Source organism: Rhea americana, unplaced genomic scaffold (genome assembly GCF_003343005.1).
Source record: "Rhea americana isolate MKP2758 unplaced genomic scaffold, rheAme1 scaffold_49, whole genome shotgun sequence".
NCBI classification, from domain to species: domain Eukaryota; kingdom Metazoa; phylum Chordata; class Aves; order Rheiformes; family Rheidae; genus Rhea; species Rhea americana.
Genome location: NW_028186634.1, coordinates 423,575 through 447,046, shown reverse-complemented (window position 1 = coordinate 447,046; position 23,472 = coordinate 423,575). Strand labels below are relative to the sequence as shown.

The following is a 23,472-nucleotide window of genomic DNA, read 5'->3' as shown; positions in this document are numbered from 1 at the left end:
GATGAAAGCAAGTCAGAGTCACATGTAAGGCACTCTAAAAATAACCTCTACTAACACAGCATATTTTAGCATTTAGGAATCCTCCGTTATCCAGGACAAGAGACTACTAACCCAAGGGAGGAAACTTACTCTAAACCCACCTTTCACTTGTAATACAAATACGGTATGGAGGAACTACGTAGGTCCAAGAATAAGAAATACTGTCTGCGTATGCAGTATGTGTCAAAAAATCATGCAAATGTTATTTTTAAAACCAGGGGAAAAAGAGAAAATCAAGGGCATAATATACACGCTATATTTATACTTCCAGAACTACTTAGAAACACTTCTCTTTTCCTCCCAAGAAAGAAATGGCAAGTGATCATTTTCACCTAAATGTTTTTAAACAAAATGTTTTTTTTTCAGATGCGTTTTCTTAAATCGAAGCTCAAAACACAGCAACGTGTCTGGCAGGCTAGTCCCAAACAGATACAACTTTCTTTTACAGAGCATATGTGATTCAGAACAACTAATATGACCCCAAAAGACTGGATGGATATTTCTGAGTCTAAGGCGATCCCATTGCTCCACTGAAACATCTGGTGATAACATAATCACCAGCTCTGTGTAACAGTCCCTGAGAAACAGGTTTCACAATGCAGTCATCTTCCATTCCAGTAGAGTGCCCATAAAGTGCAAATCTAAGAAGTAACTGCATTTCATGAGTGACTGCCACTGGAAAAAGGGGGTCATGCCTCTTCTTGATTCTCTACTGAAGGCTAAATTGTATCTCCAAACTATATCATGTGGTCTAACAAAAGGCAGTATGCATCTCTACACTGCTGCCTTTATCTTGTCTTGATATTGCTCTCCTTATACTATCTGGTCTTGACACTAGGGTAAGCGGTCAGGTATCTGAACAGGCTGCCCCAGTACAGAAAGTTACTACTTCAGTTAAGCATTAGCAATTGACTGTGCATCCTCTCAGCCCCTTGTAAACAGAACACAACCTTGCTTAAATTCAAGCAGAAAATGTTTAGGGCTTTTACTGAAGCTGACTAAGAACGTGTACACATGGTTACTGAAGTTCAGCTAACACATGGTTACTTGATCATATGTCTGAGTTTGACATTGAGCTGTTGACAATGACAGCTAGAGTAAGTAGTCCCAATTGCTGTTCTTTGATCTTCTGTAGCGTCTGCGCTTCACTACAATATACAAAGGCTGGTATAAATGTGCTTCTTTACATCCACTGCTGAGCTAGGAAATTGATATCATGACATTTCCAAAGAGGCCAAAGGAAAATTAATGTCTGAAGTTGTAGGCACATAACCTGTACCTCTAGGTCCCTGCAGCTCCTAGAAAGAAAGGGTTCCCTCTTCCTAAGCTGCTTGCAACTCTTGTAGTTGACCTTCAGTATAGATGCCTTACCAGACTCCACACTTAATCCCCTTCTCCATGCTGCCACTAAATTCAGGTATTCCTCCCTTGCTTCCTCTTTCCCCCACCACATAACTAAGGCACACTTATTATTTTGAACTGTTTAAGGAAATAAGCCCATTTACTATTCCCCTGCCTAAAATATCCCTATCTCTTTCTCTCTATTTCAGAGCATGTGAATCCTGAGAAGGAAGTATCACTAAAGAAGAATAGTTATGCTTCAGCTCTGTCTCTGAAAATGCACACAGTCTAATCTTCAATGTCTTTTATCTTGCAGTTATTACCAATGCAACACTGATGTGAAAAAATATATATATTTAGTAGCATTTTATGTATACTTTAGGCAGATGTAAATGAAATATGCTGATTCATTACTGCCAAGTACTCATGACTACGAGGAAAATCTTGAAGGCAGAACAGTTTTACAGACAGCCAGTCACCTTAAACAATAGAGGCTGCACAACCAGGTCCTTGTTTTTAAAGCTTGTGTCCCTTGTTACACTGACAGGAGCACCTAAGCTAGTTACAAGAGCACTTACCCATGCGTGTAAGTGTCAGCAAAAATCAGGCTCTAACTTGGAGAAGAATTCAAGGTCCTTCATTTTGCTCTGTGTGRAACCCCTAAAGGATGTGTCAAAAAACCTGTAAGCAATTGCAAAACTTTCAGTAGCAAGTACTGAGTAGCACATTCAAGAGTACTTCCTGGAAGCAGCAGTGACTCTATCCTGCGCTCCGTACCAGCAAAATCCCACATTTTAAAGTTGTTTTTCACAGGAAATATTGGCATAGTCTGCCCAGACACAAGCAAAAATTATACATACAATCATCTGGATACGTAGTCTGGCACTGACAGAGCAGCAAAACAGATTAATGGGCAGAGGAACAATCACAGAAGAGTAACACAAATCCAGAGATTGGCACACAGGATAATAAAAAGGTCTCTCTACCGCTACTGTTTGTTTTTGCCCTTTTCTGAAAAGGACAGAGAATCTATCCCAAAGAACAAGTCACTTACGCAACCTGTAGCAATATCATGCTGTTAGATGTTCCCTCACTCCATCTACAAGCCCACATCAGAGAAAAGCACTTTATTACAGACAGAAGTCTCAATAAAGTAAATTGGTATATAAACAGGGTGTAAGGTGTTTTCCTGAAAAAGRAGTGCATAAAGCCATACACTCTCCAACCTTTCTTCCTCGCATTCACTTTCTCCACCTTAAGACATGGGTAAATTTGAAGACAGGGCCAAGTCTCCCAGGACAGATTACAGCAATGCGTTACTAAAATAAAACATGTGTATAAGCAGTTTCTGAATTGGGACCAGAAAACTCAAGTGTAATCTACCAATTGTACATAGAGAACAATCTTACATAATGAAAACTACTCATCGACTCTCATAGCATTTGCTGGTGGAAGTGAAGAAACTGATATGAGAGATCTAGAGAACTTTCACAGAGACCAAGTAAGAAACAACAGGTTTTTAAAATGGGGACAGAGCAAACAAATTCAGACCAATCCATATTATACAGGCTACTAAACAGTTCTGTGACAGAAATCTGTTTTTGCTGTTTAATGATCTTGAACTCACAGAAAGCAGTTTGTCATCAGACAAAAAGTTATTCAGTCCTAAAAGAATACTGACAGGTTCCACCACTGTCAGTGAAAGAGAGCCCCGAAAAAAGTCCAGACACCTCCATTTCTCTACTAACACCGGAATTCTGCTTTCTATTTAGAGTATGCTTATAGGATGAGTGAATGAGAGTGTTATGAGCTTGGAGAAGTTCTAGAACTTGAAACAAACTGAGGAGATCTCTCTACCAATTATTTGATCATTTTCATCATGGTACAGAATGGAACTTTGGGGTTTGGGTTTTGTCTTTGATTTCTACTGTCTAAAGACTCAGCTGAAGAGACTGTCTCCCAGCTGCGTGCAGAGTTCTTAGCTCAACAGGTCCTAGATATTCCTTGGAGAATTTAAACAACACTACCATCCAAACAACCAACACTGAAGATTAGTTTCATGTTGCATTTAAGCTGATCTAACATTACGTTATAGCAGAAAGAGATGGGTTTCCCCCTGTTCCCTCTCCTCCATTGCATCATATCCATCTACATATGTGCCATCAGGACTGCTAGCTCAGCTCCCTGAATTGATGTAAAACTAATTCATTTGGGGGGATGGATTAGGCTGCAGGACAGAGAATGGGAATGCCTTCAATGGACATTCACTGTTAGCTTAAATGTAACGTGGAATTGCATCTTGCTTACAGGGATTTACAGAACCTTCCCGGGCATTCAGCTTAGTAGTGTATTATAACACTAAAGCTGAGCAAGTATTAAATGGCATTCAATTCCTTTGTTACAGTATACTTAGAATCACAGAATCAGTAAGGTTGGAAGGGACCTCTGGAGATCATCTAGTCCAACCCCCCTGCTCAAGCAGGGTCACCTAGAGCATGGTAGACAGGGTTGCATCCAGCCAGGCCTTGAATATCTCCAGAGAAGGAGGCTCCACAACCTCTCTGGGCAACCTGTTCCAACGCTCTGTCACTCTCACAGGGAAGAAATTCCTCCTCACATTCAGGCGGAACTTCCTGTGGTTCAGTTTCTGCCCATTGCCTCTTGTCCTTACTTACCTTTGTCAGAATCTCATACCATTTTATCAAAGAGAGATCAAACCTCAATGAGGGGAGTTATACACAACTCCCCAGCAACACCCCCACTGGAGAAACAAAGGGGTTATTCCAGTGATTAAGCAATTAATGGCAAGCTCAGATCATTATATATGATGCACAAGGCTTTCCTAATCAACATTTATAGCAATTGCTTGAAATTCTGATGTCACTTGCAATAGATATCAGCTGGTGGTTTTAAAAACCTGATTGCATATTAACAACTATGACCAACACTGTTTTCTGTGCATAGAGATAAACATCCTGCTCAAGGATCTGAACTCCTATTTAAAAACAAAACCAAACATTAAAAATAAAAAGCACTCAGTATGGTTCTGAGACACATATGTGGCTGCACTGCATATTCCCTGCCTACACTGACAGTGTGGGAGCTCTGTTAGTCATCTAATGCGCATATTTGCTTGGCACAATGCCTTTACTTTCTTTTACAGGCAAGAAGGATGATCACCAGTTTATTGTATTTTTACATCTTCATTGCATGTCCAGTCCATACAACCAGGTCTTCCCAATTTAAACTACAAGCTGTTAGGAGACAGCTAAGGGCAAAGTAAAGCCCAAGGTCCAGAATGTGGTTAAGCAAGTCTATAAAAAAGAGTGACATTTTAGACTCAGGCTGCTTATGTATATTTTCAGTGGGATCTATCAAAATGTTTATTATCAGTATCGTTCAGAGTAAGGACCTTTTACTGAACAGAAACCTAATTTAGTTTTTGCCATCAGCCCCAACATAGGTGCTTCTGCATCTTCTAATCACATTAATCTCAGTCTATTTGCTTTAAACAGCCTCTTCTGTCTTCATTTTGGCCAAGCTGGCACAGAACTTGAATTTCAGTTTCAAATAAGGAGATCTTAAAACAGCCCTGCTCAAACAACAACAGGTTAGCAGGTCTTGATCCTTCTGGCAGCCCATTTTAACTTAAATAGTTCAAAACGTACAACACAGATTTACACTTCAGGTATGATACTGAGGACCAAATTTGAAGAGGAAGGGAGGTAGGCAGAATCTCCAAGCTCCTCAATATTGTCAGGCCTCAGAGGAGCAACTCTAGCCTCTTCCTCTCCCTCTACCCTTGGACGCTACAAATGAGTATTTTGCCAAGAGGTATTTCATGTCACAACCTGCCTTTTGTAGAACACAGCACAAGCTCAACTACATCCTGAGGGGAGGTAGCTCATACTATTTCTCTACTTTCTTAGACAGCTCTCTGATGAGCCCAATTCAAACACCAGCTGCTGTACACTGCAGAAACTGGTAGGGTTAGCCTTCCTGGGTAGCCTGGGACTGCCCTGCAGGACCTCTTCTAGCTCCTCGGGTTGCTATTTTAAGTGCCTGACACAATATGGGTGGCTTTGTCTCTGCTGTTCTCTGCCCAAGACACCTAGAAGTTCGCATTCCTGAAAACTGTAGTGCTTTGGTGTAACATCTGCTGAGTGCACTCAGTGGGGCAGTATCTGGCTAAAAGGAATGGCTTTTGACACACAGGCGTTCAGACTAGGCAGGACTTGGTCTGATCTAGTGAAACTCTGCCTTTAAATTCTGTGATGGTAAGAAAGAAGAAATATGTGGGAAGCATCCACAATAATCAACCATCTCAAGTTAATTAGCAATTAATTTAGTGAACTACTAAAGTCTAGCAAAGATGAATCCTGAGAGATTCTGGTCACAGTTACCCTGATGTAAATCTAGATTAACTCCTAGAGATAACATCAATCTCTATGACAGCTACTTCAGATTTACAGCCAGCTCCTCAGAATTTGTGCACTTGTTTTCACAGCTGTGTGGGAGATCTGTCTCAACACAAATCAGCTCTGCTCTCCTGCAGATTCGGCAAGGTACACACAGTTACATTGCTGTAAAAATCTAACCTCAGTGAAGTGTGGAAAYGAAATTCTCTGCTCTAATGAAACCTCAGCCACCCACATAACAAAAACGTTGCTACAGAGCAAGCCATTGCAAGTGGTCACTGTATCTTCCTCAGCTCTCAGCCTCTGGGCAGTAAGGCTAATTCCCTCTCACTAGATTTTATGAAAATGAAGCACAGAAGCGCAAGCAACAAAATTACTATATTCTTCTGCCTAAGATTTTTAGAAGGGGCATTAAGAACACCAGATCCACAGAAACACACACCTTTTATTCCAGTCTCAAATCCCCACCAAAATCCACACAAGTCCTTCAAGATTGTCTTTCCAAGAGGATAAAGAGAGGGTAGCACCTTCTGCATGTTAGCACTGCCCCATGTGACACCCAGTGCAGTTGTGTCGAAGAAAATTGATGTGACAAAAGAATTATTGTTCTGCCACACAGCCCTTCTGCTTCCTACCAGCACCACCAAGGTCTGCATCCTCACTCAGCACAGTCTTAAATTCCTATTTCCTTTACCCCCAAGCTACCTGCTGGTTTTAAATGATGTAACATCCCTTCCCACACAGATGAATCTCAATCCAAATAGCGCAGCACTATTCATGAAATTCTCATGAAACTGATTCTGGTAAAGAAACTTTTGTATACTTCTAGGGAAGGCAGAGCACATGCTGAAAGCAACAAAAAGCAGAACACATCACATGCCAATATAGAAATACAAGTGCTGTAATTCTGAATTCAGTACGTGTCTTGAGAACTTGCTAAATGGTTTGTGAAGCACTATGGAGAGAGATGCAAAACCACCTCTACTAAATGACTTAAGTTAACATCAGTAAGAACCCCTTGCATCAGCCAAACTCATTGGCATGGGTACTTTGCGAAGCAATCAAAAACCTCTCCATATAAGCCAAGTTTTGAAGGAATCATACACATTTCTTCACTCTGCTGACAAGAACATTCACGCTGCAGACCCTAACTTAACTAGTTTTATCCTTTGGAGGGACTGCCTATCAAAAGGAGCTGAAAACCTTCTTCCTATTGCTTTGCCTGTCTTATACAACAGAAGGGGTGAGAAGATTCCTCAAGATGATCCAAAGAGCTCAGAGCACTCATCATCCACTAAAAAAGGATGTTGCAGAAGTCTATTTTAGAGTGATTTTTTTCACTCTCATGCTAAATACCTTTCTGAAGACTGTTTCGCCAGTAGATAGAGTAGGTTAATGATCCCTCAAGTCCAAGTTTCCATCACAGTAGTTTGATCAGCTTACAAGCAAGCATCATATTAGCAAACCATATGGCATGAGTACAGGTAGGCACAATTTTCATGGCCTTCAGTATTTGCAGAGTTCCGATAGCATAAGTATACCACAAGACCGATGAGCTGCAGTAGACTGCATAGAAGGGAGGGGCAGGGAATATTTCAAATCTATAAAATTACTCGGAAAAGGCCAGTGCTAACCATTTTAATAGACCCATTGATTCATTTAATCCCTACAAAAGAGTCAGACAGGTTTTAAAATAAAATTTAGTTTTCATTTAAGTGTTTAAATCAAGTGACTAGGTTTTCAGAAAGCACCTGACAACCAACAACTTGCTTGAAAACACAGTAATTTTTAGGGTTGCATACTYTGAAAGGCAATACATAATAGTTAGTTAAACACTGAATGTTTTAAAATGTAACATTTTAGCTAACTAATTCTGCACCAAAAAAAATCTTTTGCACCAGCCAATTCAGTTTGTACTGACCTCCCAAGAACTAATAAGCATTTAAGAACCTGTCTATAAATACAAGCTCTGTCAGAGTACTGTAGGTGAGAATTTTAAGAACAGCTATTCCAGAACTAATGTGTCTGTACATTAAAATATTTAGATACATTTATTGCACAGTGATGTTATGTGGCTAATCTGTAAGTAATACAGAATATTTGATCATGTCACAAATAAATCATGTCCTTTTCTGCAAGGAAGCAAAACAATTTAACCTCCAAACGTATTAAAAACTAAGTAAATCCTATAGCACACTATAATACAAATCTCTTCCTCTATAAAAATCACTGTGCAGAAATCTAGCTGGGATTACTCATAGATCTCAGGTGACTTTTCCAAACACAACTGAATTTCACCAACAAGTGAGATGGGAATTCAGGTGGTTACTGAGAGTCAGGCATGAATCTCCTGCTGAATTTCTAGAAGACCCACTGGACACTAAGCAAAGTCCATCGTTGTACGATATCTCTAGGATCTCCCCAGCTGACTCATTCTCCTGCCTAAAACACAGCAGAGGGGTAGAAGAGACAAAAGTAAAATATAAAGTAAAACAGAATCTCACATTATCAAAATCAAAATTCCTTAGTATAGTAGCAAGAGGTAGGTTAAAAGCAAAATAGAATGACAATTTGAAAACTGCCATTAAATTTCCAGGAAGCTAATCCACCAAGGAGCATACAGCACCCTTGAGAGCCTTTAATTGTCACATCTGCATCAGAACAGTTAAGGTTGTGTCAGCATTTACATTATAAATTTCTAATTACACTTTTTTACAGTCCTGAAACTTGTTGAAATGTGATATACAAGGTTTCAGTCCAGAGAAAAATATCTTGTCTTTTTTTTTTTAAAGTAAATGTTAAAATCAGTATAGTTGTGATTTCACATTTTCATAAAAAAATAACAAAAAGACAAAAAGGCCATAACCCCAAAAGCAGATAATATATTGGCAGGCACTTAAGGCTGAACCTTGGGAGGCATTAAGTGCCCTTAACTCTAATCTCAGTGGGAAATATAGATGGTTAGAATCTCCAAAGGATAAGGGATTTCCAGTGTCTAAATATTTGTTTAAAATAATAGGAGTTAAAGCACCCAGTACTTCTGAGATCTGGACCACGGGCCATCTGTACTTGTTCTGTTGGATCAGAGAGCTTGATCTTGCACCTGTCACAGGGCTGCTAGTGTCTAGGGTCAGGCAGATAACCATTTTAAACTTCCAAACACTATGAAATACACAGTACATACCATACAAAAGGCTTATCCACAGAATATACTTGGTAATGGATGGAGATTTACACTTCCCTTGATGTCTGTATGTGTTACATTTCATGGGTGTAAAAATTAGGGCAGAAATCATACTATAACTCGGAATGATGCCTTTCACTCACTGATGTCTTCCCAGCAAACACTGTGGAGAGCCTGACTCTTTTAGTATAAATCTCCCCCTTCTCCAGACAGGCCAAGTTTATTAGCACAGCAAGTTAATCTTAAGAAGCACTTTCATCAGACAGCGAATAATGCTCTAGACATTTGCTTGTTTCCACCATTGTATCAAATGGCATCTACCTGTATACCAAGTAGTCTTCCATTCAGGTTAAATTACTCCATTGATCTTAGTATGCCACATATCACTGTGGGTAGCAGAACTGGTTGCTCCAAAAAGATGAATGCAGAAGCTCCAACCATCAGTGTATCACTACTGTACCCATGTGGCCTAGTGCTGCCACCATCTTAACAAAACAAAGCAAAACACCCACCCACTAAATAATGAGTTCTTCAAGGAATACAGAGACATAACACAAACAAAGCTGCTGGCAATACCGTTTGCCTCTCTGGACATAACTTCAAGTCATGTCAACACAGAACAGCAGCTTTTGCTGCTGAGAAGAGTATCAGGATCCTTTCAAAAAGAAAGCGTGGACAGACCTTGAAAGTTTACAACCTGCAAACTGCTGCTGATGAAGTCTACTCTTGCTTCCTCTACCATCTGAGGTATTTCTGCCACCAAGTTCAACACGAGGAGGGATTAAGCTTCATCTTGGGCAACTTCTGAGCTTACCTTAGGCCAAGTTGCATGAAGATTCTAAGCCCTGCTTAGATACAAAGACCTAGATGCAACTAAAGGGAATGCTTAGTCTTTCCAGCTCTAACACTGACTTGGCTTCCGCATTTTTCTTTTATGTGCAGCAGTTAACACACCCACAGAAAGGAGATGGCATATACACAGAAACTCAGAGCAGTAAAGCTGTTTAAAAAGGGGCTTTCTTTAAGGAACAACCTCACACAAAGAGGAATATCAGCAAATGGTACTCTGCTTCAGCATCACAGTCCTCAAATGTGAATGCCTGGCTCTACTGGTGGGAATATAAGAAGATGAGAACAAGTCACTGTCTTCTTTCCAGTCCTTGCTTTTCATGGTATCCACACACAAAAGATGCAAAAGAGAAAAAAATTTCTGCCTTCCAATCCCCTTGCTTCCAAAAAACATTACATCAACCAATGTCACTGACAATCTGCCACCAAAAGGCTTAGAAATCCTCAAACAAAATGGATTAAGTACTCAGAATTATCATCAATTAACAGTTCCAAAGTGACGCATAAGAGATTAACATAGCAGAAAAGCTTTAAAATTTACACTGATCTAAGGTCTGAGACCGGTTCTTGAAAAACAGAAAAAAAAATATTTCACTAGGAAAAAAACAAACAAAAAAATCCAGTATTATGTAAATCACTATGATGAGCAAGCAAGGCTTTGTCTAGCCTGAAAGGACAGTAGGATCTCAAGTTTTCTACTGATCTCTAGACTGGTAGCTTAAAAAGCATCAGCTGAAGAAGAAAGATCCTAATCACAAGCAGGTAGGTGCAATGCCATCAGGAACTGGACTAGAAAGTTTGATGGATTAATGCAGCGTTTTCCAGGCCCAATACTGGCTTCAAGTTAATTCCAAATAGGAGATGTGTTCTCAGAACCAGAGTGGACGACATTCATAGCTCTCAGTTGCAGAAGAGAAACAAAATCCACAGACAAATGATTCTACTTACATATTCTATAGTGGTGACTATCAGTTCATTTCCATCCATAATAAAAGTCCCTTATTAGAAAGGCATTATGTTTCCCCTCATTACTTATACTGAAATCTCAACAGTTGATCCATTACAGTCTAATAATATTCTAGGCCTAGTCTGTAACAAACTCAATCCCAGAGACACTCCATGTCATGAAATCAAAGTTAACTACACCACCACATATTTTTAAAACTCTATTTTTGTCCAAATCTAGATAAGGGCTATAAGTTACCACTGCTGTTAATGGTATTTGAGCCTCTATGATATATTATGAACTAGAACAATCAACGTGAAAAATTGTCACTACTAGAAATTCTTGTGTCTTCTAAACCCACTGAATACCTTGCTTAAGGAGAAATACAAACCACATGCATTACAGTAAAAGGACTACAGAAATCAGCACCTCAGTATTCTACCTCAGAGTATTTACTCCTCAACTCAGAAGCCATACAACCAAATTTATTTTCCAAATTCATGTTAGATGACATCACCTGTGCTAAAGCAGTGCTGTTAAATATTGGGAAGAAAGTACAAAAGTATTTGAAGCAGTCTCATGCAGTAGAGCCACCTTCCCAGGCTCTGGTTATTTATATGTCATCCTCAGTTATCTGGGATGTGTTCATCTTCAGGTCATCACATATTGAACCCCCCTGATTTACCTTAACTGACACAGGTAATTGGCTCCCCTGAGGTTCTGAATTTCCTTCTCATTATTACTCGCATTCTTTGACTTGGCTACTTGTTTCTGTTGATGCATTCAGTTGTCACTAGTTTTACACTGAACACAGACTTCCTCCAGCTAAGCTGTTCACTGGATTTACAGACAATCTTCTGCAAGCTGAGTCTTCAAAAATTATGAATGTAGGTGATCTTATAGCTTCCAGGAAAATACTACCTCTTTCATACTCAAACATCAAATAGAAGCTACTCATCTGAGAGGATGTGATAGACCAAAGGGCAGTTTGTGCTTGCTTGGCTTGAAGTCTTAGTGGCAGAAGGTTATCGGGCTCTTCATGAGATAGATATATAGCCAAAAGAGATGATATTTGGGCTGGAGAGATGACAGACACAAATTGAAAGAATGAGCACTATGCACATAGCAGAGAGTGGTATCAACTAAGATAGATGAAGCAAGAAAGGACAGCACAGCCAGGAAACTCCCTATTCCAAACTGGAAATATCCAATTTCAAGGACATTATATTAGCTTGGAGATCTACTCCTGATTTCTAGTTTTGTTTTGCACAGCAATCTCAGGATTAAGTGGGGTGCTTTGGTACAGCAATTACCGAAATGACAGAAGATACCATTTCAGCTAGCTCTGGACTGCTTCTTTTCCCAATGCATTCAGTATTCTCACAGGCACAGCTTTACAACATCCAGGCCATCAGATAAATCCATGGCAATAGTCTGTGACAAAAAACATCACAGTCAGAGATTGTGTTAGGAGGACCTGACTTTTGAGCAAGCTTGCCAAGTTGAAGAGAACCTCTTTCTAAATCCTGGGTATACAGGCAATAGCCTGCTCAGTTCAAATGAAGGAACCAGCACCATGCCTGAATTAGCCTCTTACTACTGGCACAATTAATTTTTCAGGTTAAAAAACCTTTATGCAACATTAGAGTCATAACTAAGACCAACATACAGCAACAGATCTCAATATAAACTAATGTAATCTAATCCTTCCAAGGGTAACAGAATGTGGACGCTAATGTTTCAAGCTGCATGGAATACACTGCAGGTAAAACATATCATTGCTTAATTACTGATCTCCCATTATCTAGCCTCACTACAAAACTTAGAGCAGTGATTCTCCACTTGTTATCTGCTGCCCAACAGCAAAACGCAGAACAGTGGTAAATGGCCAAAACTATATACAGTAGCAAAGTCTACAGTGTTTCCAATTAAGAGCTTGAGGAGCTAGCGTGCCAGAGAGTGTGTAGCACATTCAAATGGATTAAAAAAAAAAAAAAAGTGGGGGGGGAGGCTTTGTCTAAAAATGTTTGGGAGACGTACTGTTGTACGTGATGCTTAAAGTTCAAAAAAGAAAGTCTAAGAACTAATGGCAGTGCGCACTTTAGGAAAAGCATGGATAATTTAGGCACTAGAGAAGTTATAGAGTATAAATTACTTGACATGAAGAAATGTTGCACATGCTTTAATAATTTACCACAAATAAAATAGCGCTTACAGGTCCAAAATTATACTTTAAAACAATAAATAATGGGCTAAAATAAACACAACATTCAGGCACTCAACTCTTCATGCATGCCAGTGCAAGTTAAGTATCACAAAGATATGCAAGGGAAGTCCTCCTYTCTAATTTAAAAGGAAGAAGTTAACTATTTTAATTAGGTGGCCATTCTAAATGGGCTTGGAAATGTGGGAGCAATCACCAGTAGAATAAAACAGCCATTACACACTTTTCAGTCACAGGATTTGTTAAAGTAATTCACAAAGCTTCCAGCAGTTTCACAACAAAACAGTCACATCTGCAGTTCCACAAAAACAATCGTGTTTGTGCCCACATTTCATCATACGTATGTTTGCAGGCTCTGATTTCTATGTTTAGTAAAGAATTGAAACAAGTCAATTAGCTATTTTTTTTCACTGCTCTGGCCTATTATTCTCAAACTTAAGGAGCAAACTGTTTGGTCAGTGTAGTGGAATGGTGGTAATGATTTATACCAACAAGAGAGAGGCTCCGCTCCTAAAGAAGACAAACGCAAGCTCCACGCTGATAAAATGCACTGCTACTGAAACAGAAAATGAAGGAATAGATGCTGTTGCAGTACTGAATGGAAAGAACTTAAAAAAAAAATCTAGTCACACTCAACAAGTTAAGGTACAGGGAAAAAAAAAGTAGCATGTCCTTGTTCCTAAAAGAAAATTGACTCTGCAAAACGATCAGAAAAATGTACTGATATAGAGCTAAAACAGATTCTTTCCCAGAATGTCTGTATGACACTAGAAAAAAATATTAAGTATGTTTTATTCACCTGTTTGTTAAAGAAAAAAAAAATCAAGCAAGCAAGTGTAATCCTGTAAGTTGACAGGAAATTCAAAAGCAGTATTACACATTCAAGGGATAGAGTACATCTCGAGTAATCTCTCTGGCAAAACAAGTACTCTCTCAGAAGGCCTGAATTAAGATGCCTAGCTTGCTTACAAATCTCCTGACCTAAACAGTATGACCTAAATCTTGCACGACTGGAACAAAATGAAACCCCAAGCCCATAAGAACTCTCACTGCCATTAACAGGCCTGCAGAAGCCTGACTGTAACTTATTATTTTAAGGGACCATAGATCTTTATTTTATCTAGCCTGAATTTTGGTCAAGTCTAAGAGACCTCTATGACATGCAAAGCCTAATGAACTATTGAAAAATACATGGAATACATGCAAGGAAATCAGGCTACCAACCTTTGATAATCAGCAGAATTTTAAGAACAGATCTTCAGAGTGACTGTGTGGAAAAGCCTCTGGGGCTGGTGTGCTGTTGCTACATCTGCATATAACAACTCTCACCTTACAACTCATGGACTGCTTGTGACAATCCAATTTTCAGACACCAGCTGGGAGAATAGAGCAGGTTCAATGGATGGACTGTTCAGCTCCCAAGCGCCACTCTCCACCAGAAAAGAAACCTCTCACCTCCTTCTCTCCCAGTCCCATTAATTTACAACTGTCATTCTGCACACACGAAGTAAAACTGCAGCCTTGACAAGCTGGTGAAAGGCAGGAATGGGCTGCAAGATACAATCTTTATTTAACATTGAAATTAGATAAGCATCTGTTTGCCTGCCTGTCTGCAAAAAAAGGCTGGTTAAGCCCATCTGAACTTTTGTAATCCTGCCTTCCAAGCGGTTCCAAACCCGCTATACTCCACTGGAGCCTTCCCCTTAGTTTCACATCCATAAAGCATTCACCTCTACCTAAAGAGGTCTGAAATGCTGCTAGTTGCCAAAAATCTGACATTGAAGTGGAGGGAAGAAACAAGCTAGTAACTGGGATGACCTGCTTTTACAGACTGCATGTCATCTATTATGAAAATAGTTATTATTTATAGTATCTGAGAGATACATTTCAGAACAAAGACTCCCCCTAATTGTGCAAAATTCTTAGCATATTTTCCAGTAATTTTTGTTTTATTCAATGGTATTTGTAAAAGCTCTCTGCACCTTTATAAAATGCCAACATTTTCAAAACATTCCTAACCATCTCTAAGATACCATTAGTGACTCCTGCCACTGCTAGCATTACGAACAGAACAGATTTTCTCAGTGGAGGGGAGTGGCAACTCTCTGTAGGGAAAAAGGAAACGGTTGTCTCCATTTTCAGGACAAAAAGCACAAGGACTGCTACCTTCTAGGGCGCAGAATTAGGGGAAAATGAAATGTAATCTTATTTTGGAAGTTTCTCAATGGATAGGTTGTATATCACCAATTAGGCATCATGTAATAACATGCTTCAGTTTAAAGAAGAATTCACAAATCGTGTTTAGTGCTGGCAAGATCCTCAAGAGTTAAGGTCTTCCAGTGAGACTTCCTATAAATAGTCTGCAAACAGTCCCTGAGGGCAAACCTTCCTTCAGAGATTACAAGGATGGGTGAAGCCACAGATTCTAGCCAATCTTGGTCTTTGTGAAGTCTAGCAACACTGCAAAGCCACCAGTATTCCAGTGGCTTGCCTATGCTTTTACTGCAAACAAGGTAAATCACCAGTCACAGAGAAAGCTGTTAAAAAGCACCAGATGCAGCAAGGTTTGTTTTAATGGGTTATCAAACCTCTGAAAGATGTCTGCATGCGAAGCAGTGCCTGATATAATTCTGTAATAGAAGACACTCTCTGAATTTCCATTTAAGCCTGCCTACAGGCTTAAAAACTTTTTGCAAGGCCTACCAGTTACAACAGGAGGAAAGAACGAACTGCTGAAGAAAAGTTGCTAACAGCACAGTCTAGAATTTGAATGGTGTAAAATAAACTTGTGAATGCCCAACAACCCCACAGGAGCCAGAACCAGAGAAGGCATAACCAACAGCCTTCCAAGGACCTGTAGAGATTTCTGTCCTGCCAGCTCTCTGTTTGCAAGAGCATCCAGCTTTTCTGTTTTAGAGGAGAGATAACGAATTATTTGAAAAACTGAGTTTCTCTCTTCAGGAGAGGAGATACATTTTTTCTTCCACATACGGTATCTCATCTTTGGGCAATACTAGGGAGAAATTCAAATATCAATCCAGAAATGAGCGGATGCTCTGAATTAGCAAAAGCGCTTTCAAGCTCAGCCTCCTGAGGATCAGAGATGTGAGTTATTTCTCCTGCTGTAGTCCTAAGAGGTGTGAATTGTTTAAGGGACTGAAGACGTAAATAAGAACAGAATGATGCACAAGTGCTGTCTGTTCAGAGGAGAAAAAGACTCCTTTGAGGTTTGTACTGAGCAGATGCCTGCTGAAGAATGAAGTTTCTGGTCGTGYGGAATGATACGACTTTCGTGGTATTGTTTGTGTTCTTGTTGTTTAAAAGAGCAGAGCCTTTAGAGAGAATATAACAGAAAATCTGAAACGAAGAGCAACACAAAGCAGATCCTGGTCTATCTCTGTTTGCTTGACAGCATTGTCACCTCAGAAACCGTGCAATTTGTCTTTGGCTAGAGATCCACAGTATTAAATACTGAGACTTGCTGGCCAGTCACCAGAGATCTAGGTGACTCGAGGCCAGGAAAGAGAAATCAAAGCATGGACCAAGTGAAGCATCAGAACAAGCCAAATATACTCCAAAACAAAAGTATACATTCAAACAATGAATTAATTCTCCAAATTCATCTAAGTTGCCCCACCAAGAGGTGAAATCATCAGAGAAGTAAACTATATGTTAAATTGGTAGCATAAGTGTGCTGCAGTTTTAATACTGAAAGAAGGTATGCACAGACAATGTCAGCAAATACAAATGGCTTTGAGAAGTGCAAGTTTCAAGTTCCTCCTTGTAAGAACATTAGAAACAACAGGAGTAGGTTATGATAAAAGAAACAACCCAAAGAGAAATACAGAAATACATGGAATAACAATATATATAATCTCTCTATATAATCTTCAGATTAAGTCTCCTGAATAAAATCATTATTTTCTAAAACATTTTCAATTTAAACATCAATATCAATTTTTTTAAAAGGCAAACCACAATTTTAGAATATTTTTTAATTTACAGGCCAACACTGAACTTGTTGCAATACTTCCTTTGACTTTCGTTTGCAAAGCTTCAAAAAGTTGATGCAACCCCACAGTGCAAATAATCCAGTGTTGAAAACTTCAGAGCCTGACAACAAAAACACCATTTGCAATGCTTTTTATGATAAAGGAAATAAAAAAAAAAAAAAAAAAAAAAAAAAACACTTACCAATTTTCACCAAGACTCCTACAAATCATTTTAAAATGCATTTTTTTTAAGGAGAACTTCCTTCAAGCATCCTGTTTTCTGCTTTGCATGTAACAGCCCCCATTGTCCCCTGTCTACTCCTTTACTGATTTTAAACAATTTTACACTTTTACTGACATAAATCTACAGTCTAGTGCTATCTCTCTACCAATTTCTGGCATATTAGTGACACATAGTATATATCAAGTGTACTGCTTAAATTTTGAGGATTCAGCAAAACTGTGATTTGTAGGTTTAACTCTGCTGATTTAAATTACATAGGCATCAAGAATTAACATATATCACAGAGTCACTTCTCTGCTGTGCTGTTAACATAATATGCATCATCACCTGAACAGAAATCTACAGCTCTAATTAGAGAGTATTCTACCACTGTTCAAAATGGCTATCACTACACATAGATATGAAAATAACAAGAGTGAATATGTGAGAAGCAATTTAATCTGAATTTATCACATTGGGCTTAGACATTAAAAAATGCATCTTTACCAAAGCACATTCACTTTGTAGATCTTTGTGTGTTCGCTTATGCTTAAACTTGCATTGTTACTAGGCTTCTTTTTTGTTTTATTCTTCTGCTCCTCTAGGTTTAGGTGTGATTTCCCAACTATCTGTAAGAGTAACTTACATGCAAGCATAGCCTCTCTGAGTATTTACAGTCATAAGCCTCTCCGTGTTCAACGTCTGGCTCTGGAAAAGGTTTGTGCATATGGAAAAGACATCTCGGTACATTAATGTTAACACATTTCCTTAAGTAAATTAACCCTCTGTTTCCCAATCACATATAGCCATCTGTATTTCTCAGGGTCACAGGAACAAACAACAGGATTTGATTCCTGTTCACTTATAAACAGAAACATACTTGGTGAGATTACTTCCTGCATTTACTCTTTCTTACAAGAACTGTTTAATGAAGGTGAAAGGAAACAGAAGCCTGACATAGAATTCTTCCCCTTTTTGAACTGGAAAAACCTAGATCCACTGGATTTGTCATTTGCACTAGAAGATCTATTAATACTGATTTTCCCCAATAGTAATCATCAGTCTTGTATCTGCCAAGCATAGTGTTAGTTTTGTATTTAATATAGAAGTTACAATGGTGTAATGTACTTCAGGTAAAATATGCAGTATAATATGGAGTATTAATGTTCTAGCTTCCTGGCTTGTAAATTGTTCCCTGATGGCAGGTCTCTACACTGCGAAAGTCTCAATGGTAAAAAGACTCTGCAAGGGTAAAGGTATCATCTATGTGAAATATTTTGCATATTTTGTGATGTTAATGATTTCATCACCGTTGGCAACTGCAGCTTCCAAACAACCTGCTGCAAGTGAACCAACGCCTTATGAATTCATAGCTTTGGAAATGGAGACTCCTTCAGAACCAGTAGTTTTAGTCATGCTGTAAAACTTAAATTATCCATATCCTAGCTTTCTTAGCAGTACTAGAAATTAAGAAGTTCTGAAATGATSGGTGCTGATCTCAAGTTCACCAGGGTAAATAAACTCTACTTCCTCTAAAGAACACAGATTCAATTTACACCTGCATATACAGAATATCTGATCCACCAAAGAGAAACTAGCCACTCCATAGTCATATCAGTATAACTACAGAAAAATACATCTGCACAGGTCCTGAAAGCAGACTCTAGCCCACTATTCAATTTCTTAGGTGCAATGTCTTGTAAAGTGAAGGATATCTAGTCTTCCTTAGACTTACAATTTCAGACTAGACTATGGTGTCATCTTATGCCGTCAGTGTCTGCCAAGTACTCTGGAGCTTTATCCTCCATCAGCTTCTTTAAGGAACATTCTTATCTTGCACAAAACTGCTGTCTTCAGAGTTCTGGGTGCTCCTCAGCGCTTTTAATGAAACATGATCTGCGGACAAAGTGAATGGTAGAACAATTCTAGTGAAATACGAAGTACAACATTTTTAGTGGTTTAAGCAAGTAGTATAATTAAGACTAGCTGTATCACAGCTTAGGCATTATTGATAGAGAGGTGTACACACAAGGACTTAGTTTGCATTATTCTAGTCAATGGCATGCTGGCTGTGTGTGTGTGTGTGTGTGTGTGACAGTAATGCCGATGGGCAAAAAAACCAGTCTCTGTACCTTGCAGCTATCAATAATTGTTTTCACTGAAGCTTTCAGAACCTATATGAACAGTAATTCATATCCAGTTCATGTTCAGGCACATTCAAGAGCACTGAATTTGCGCACTACAGAGTTAGAATAATGCAAATACATATTATACTAAACAAATTCACACTTTTTTATTTTTGTACTCTTTGCTGTGYGAGTCCAGCATCAGTACACAACTCTTTTCAAGAGTGTCTAAATGCCTTTTCTAAATGCAGCGATTGATGAGGCCAGTCTGAAGGTATTTATCTGATGCTGTGTGGGAGAGATTATAGTCTACTCAAACTAACTGCGTATATCCGCAGGGTGAGTTTGTGTCAAAAGCAGGAGCTGCTAACCCTTGCAGTTACGTTCACATGTCTCTCATAGCAGAAACACATAAGGTTGCACTGGCTAGGTGTTACACAAGCAAGCACAGCAGCAAAACATAGAACCAAACTAATTATGATAGAGCATTATGAAGAAAACAAGAAACTAACACATTTAAGCTATAATTTAGTCTGCTTAGAATATTCAGTATTTGAGGCAGCTACCCTTAACCTTAAATCAACCATGAAGGTCAGACTCAATTTCTAAATTACTAGCCTCTTAGAACTGCAAACAAGAATTTGAGTCCCACTGAACTGAGTTACGAAAGGCTGTTCTTGCCCTGGACAGGTCAGGATTTAGGTTACATGCAGCAGATCACTAAGCAAGGAAGGGTCAAGAGAAAAAGACACAAACTAAACACATATACAACCACATATAGTTCTAGCCAGTCAAAATCAAGAGTCTTACAACACAAGCTCAAATCTGACCTCTAACGTCAAAATTATTGCCATATATGTTCTTTAAAATGTTGCTCAAAATCAGAGATCAAGTTGGTTCCATACCATTTAAGGATGGGGAGTCTGAAAATCACAGAACTGAAAGAATTACTGTGCCAGAGCTCMACAGTGGAATAAAATACCCTGTTTTTTTCCAAACTTGCAAGATCCTTTCCTTTTCAGAATATCATGACTCACTCGCAATGCAGTAGCATATAAAGGACCAAAGGTACCAAGTATGTTACATGTAATGAAGTTCCTGCCTGTTGAATGGCAAGAAACAGATTACGAAGCTTCCGTGAGGTGATAAATTRTGTGTGTGGAAGACAGAAATGTCTTTCTTTGCTACCATTTTTTTTTTTCTTCTCCTTTGGGTCATTTCTTGATGTTAAGCTTATTTATCAAAACAACATGAAAATGAAGCTAGAGAAGGAATTAAGGTCTCCTCTGACCTTGTTCTGCTGAAAGATGCCAGCAGCACAAGTCAGTTATTCAGTGTTTAACATCCACTTAAATGTTTAGTCTGGAAAGAGTATCAGATATCCTCTAAAGTAGAAATACTCTGTTTACATCTAAAAGATAAAACTAAATTCTATGAAGTGCCAGCTTACACTGAGAGTCCATGCCCTGTTACAGGATGAGCTTAGGGCTCACATCTGTCACTTTGCTATAGTCTGCACAGGAAAACAAGCAAACGTGAAGAGAACCTGCAATAACCAAACTCCCATTAATTTTGTGAAAACATAGCTTTTTAAAAAGTACACAACAAAGTCCTAACTCAGAAAGCCTCTTCTGCAAAAACCTTCAGGGCTTGAGTCTCCACAGCCTCTATTGCCTTTTGACTCAACATCCCACAAGACAGAAAGCAACTAACAACAAGCTGAACCGAAGAAAACCTCCTCACTTTTGGTGAAAGATTTGTTTGTAGACAACCACAAGATCCATCCAAGCAAGTGGAATTCTTTCACACAGTCTGTTAGACAAATCAACTCACTGTAGTCCGGAAACAGAAATTTCCTTTAATTTGTGCATTAACTTCACACCTTTTGTTGAATAAACTTAACTTCCCCACATATCCTTGTGCTGACAAGCCCTAAACGAAGCTAATGATACCATGAAAACAAATCCTTGCTTTTAACACAGGATTTCTCAGACTATTAGACTTACAGTTCTGTATTGGTCTGATCTATCAGGTAAAGGCAGAAAGAGTTAGAGGAAGATGTTTTTTTTCCCTCCTGTGTTGCAAATCAGTGTAATTGCCCCTCCTGTTGCAACATCTGCCCTTCCASATACAAAGAAGGAATAATGAGGAAAGCATTCTGCTACATAATGTAATTTGGACATCCAGAAAACAAAATAAATACTAACAATGACTTTTTCTGCCTTTTTATCCCTTTCTTCTTTTTAGGGCAAAATGCATCTCATAATGGAAACAAGCTCTTCCATTTCAAACCAGTTCAGGCACTTAAACTGAATGAATTTGCTTTTCTGCTTCATACCAAATCACTACAGATATTAATATCAGCATCAAAAGATGCATGCTATAGTCATTCAGTTTGCATTCCTATTTCATCTTCTAGCATTTATTGCATACATGCTACTAAATTGCTGGCCTCTCTATTCCAAGTCCCTTGTTCTAGTTTTAAACGCACAACATCCAGTTAGCAACTATGTCTGCAGTGGAGTGACAAACATTTCAAAGCTTAGCCCTTAAACACCATTGTAATAATGATRAGCAAGAAGTAAAAATCAGCAAAAATCTACAAGAATTAATATATATTCAATTACAGCAAAATGGATTATACACGTGAGCATATGCTTACCTTCCTGCACGCACCTACAGAAACCCATGGGACTAGTTACATGCACACATGAAATAAGAGTTCTGGGGTCCATTCTATTCACACTCAAATCGATAGGCTAAATTTTCTCTATTTCAGTGGGAAAGTATCGAGCCCCAGAACAATTCTTGTCTTCAGCTATACAACCCTAAATCAAATGTATCAATGCAAATGGCAGCAAAAGCACCACATTCTGCTACTCCAAAGGCACAAAACTAGAAAACAAGTGCAAGAAAAGAAGAAACATTTTTTTTTTTAGTCAGATATTACACATGGTAAAATTCAGCACTATCTGCTGAGATCATTGTAAGCTCTGGATCTACCAGAGATTTGAACTTCATCCATTAAGTACTTGATTTATACAAAAAAGAAACTATCTCAAGTTGTTTGATAAAACACCGCGATAAATCCAGAAAAAAAAAAATTCTCAGTACATATAACAACCACGAAATAAGAAGAGGGGCAATGCTGCCACGTTTCTTTTGAATCAATAATTCCTTATTCTAACACAAGCTCAGAACTGATCTCTGCCAGTCCACTGGTAACCACCGGAGCTGGATCCAAATCTCAGTAACTTAATAAATAATATTTCAATGCAGAAGGCTTAACCTACTAATTCGTTTTTTTCCTTTCCGGGTGTAATACAAGAATCAGACAAACATATGATTGTATGATAGAATAAGTGGAAGTAAAGTTTGAAATTTTGCTCTTAATTGAAAAGAAAAAAAAAAAAAACAACCACAGGGTTACATCGTGAAGCTTCTGGTCTGCTCCCTTCCACCAGTCACTTCATACCACCCCGTAATTCAGTCAAAATCCAGCTGCACACAAGTCTCCAGCTTCCCGACACTTCATTACCTACACCATCCGCTCTCCTGCTCTCACCACTGCCATCTAGCAGAAAGCGACAGTGYACCACGGGCCGACTGTCACAGCAGCTCGGAAGGCAGCAATATCCGGCGAGAGCATCGCAAAGCTGTTGCTGCTGCTAATATTTTAACTGCAGCCCGTAGTTACCGGGTTAACTGCCGACTACACTCRCTCGGAAGAGGCCTCCCGCAAACTCCCCAGCCCTTCCCGGCTTCACTGGGCTCCTCCAGCCAGAGCAACTAAGCAAACTAATCGGCGTCTGTTCCGCGCGGTTTAGCATGTTTRGCCGCGGGGGAACAACCCCGGGCACACCGCCCCCCTCCCCCCCGGGCCGGCCGGAGAGCGGCCGCTCCGGGGCTCCGGCGCCGCCGGGCGAGGGCCGTTACCGGCCGCCCTCCATCCCCGCACACCCGCGGGGCTGCTGCCTGCGGCTGCCGCACGGCGGCCACCTGCTCGCCCTGTCCTGCCCCGGGGACCAGGCGGCGGCGGCGGCTGCTCCCCTCCGCGCACACCGGGACGGGAGGGGAGATGGCTGGGGTGGCGGGTCCCACACAAGGAGCCTGCCCCGCCCCGCCCCGCC

General features: G+C 39.5%; 1 protein-coding gene across 2 annotated transcripts in view; it reads right to left on the bottom strand.

Moving 5' to 3' along the window:
• The window catches only part of PTPN5 (protein tyrosine phosphatase non-receptor type 5), an 87,160-nt gene that overhangs the window by 63,140 nt on the left and 548 nt on the right, over positions 1–23,472 (bottom strand). The window contains exon 2 of one of the 2 annotated variants that reach the window (XM_085317109.1): positions 18,952–19,112. The gene's annotated coding sequence lies outside the window, so the exon portion shown is untranslated. Of the gene's footprint in view, positions 1–17,195; positions 17,208–18,951; positions 19,113–23,472 lie in introns of those variants that run through there. The other variant, XM_085317112.1, reaches the window with a different exon arrangement.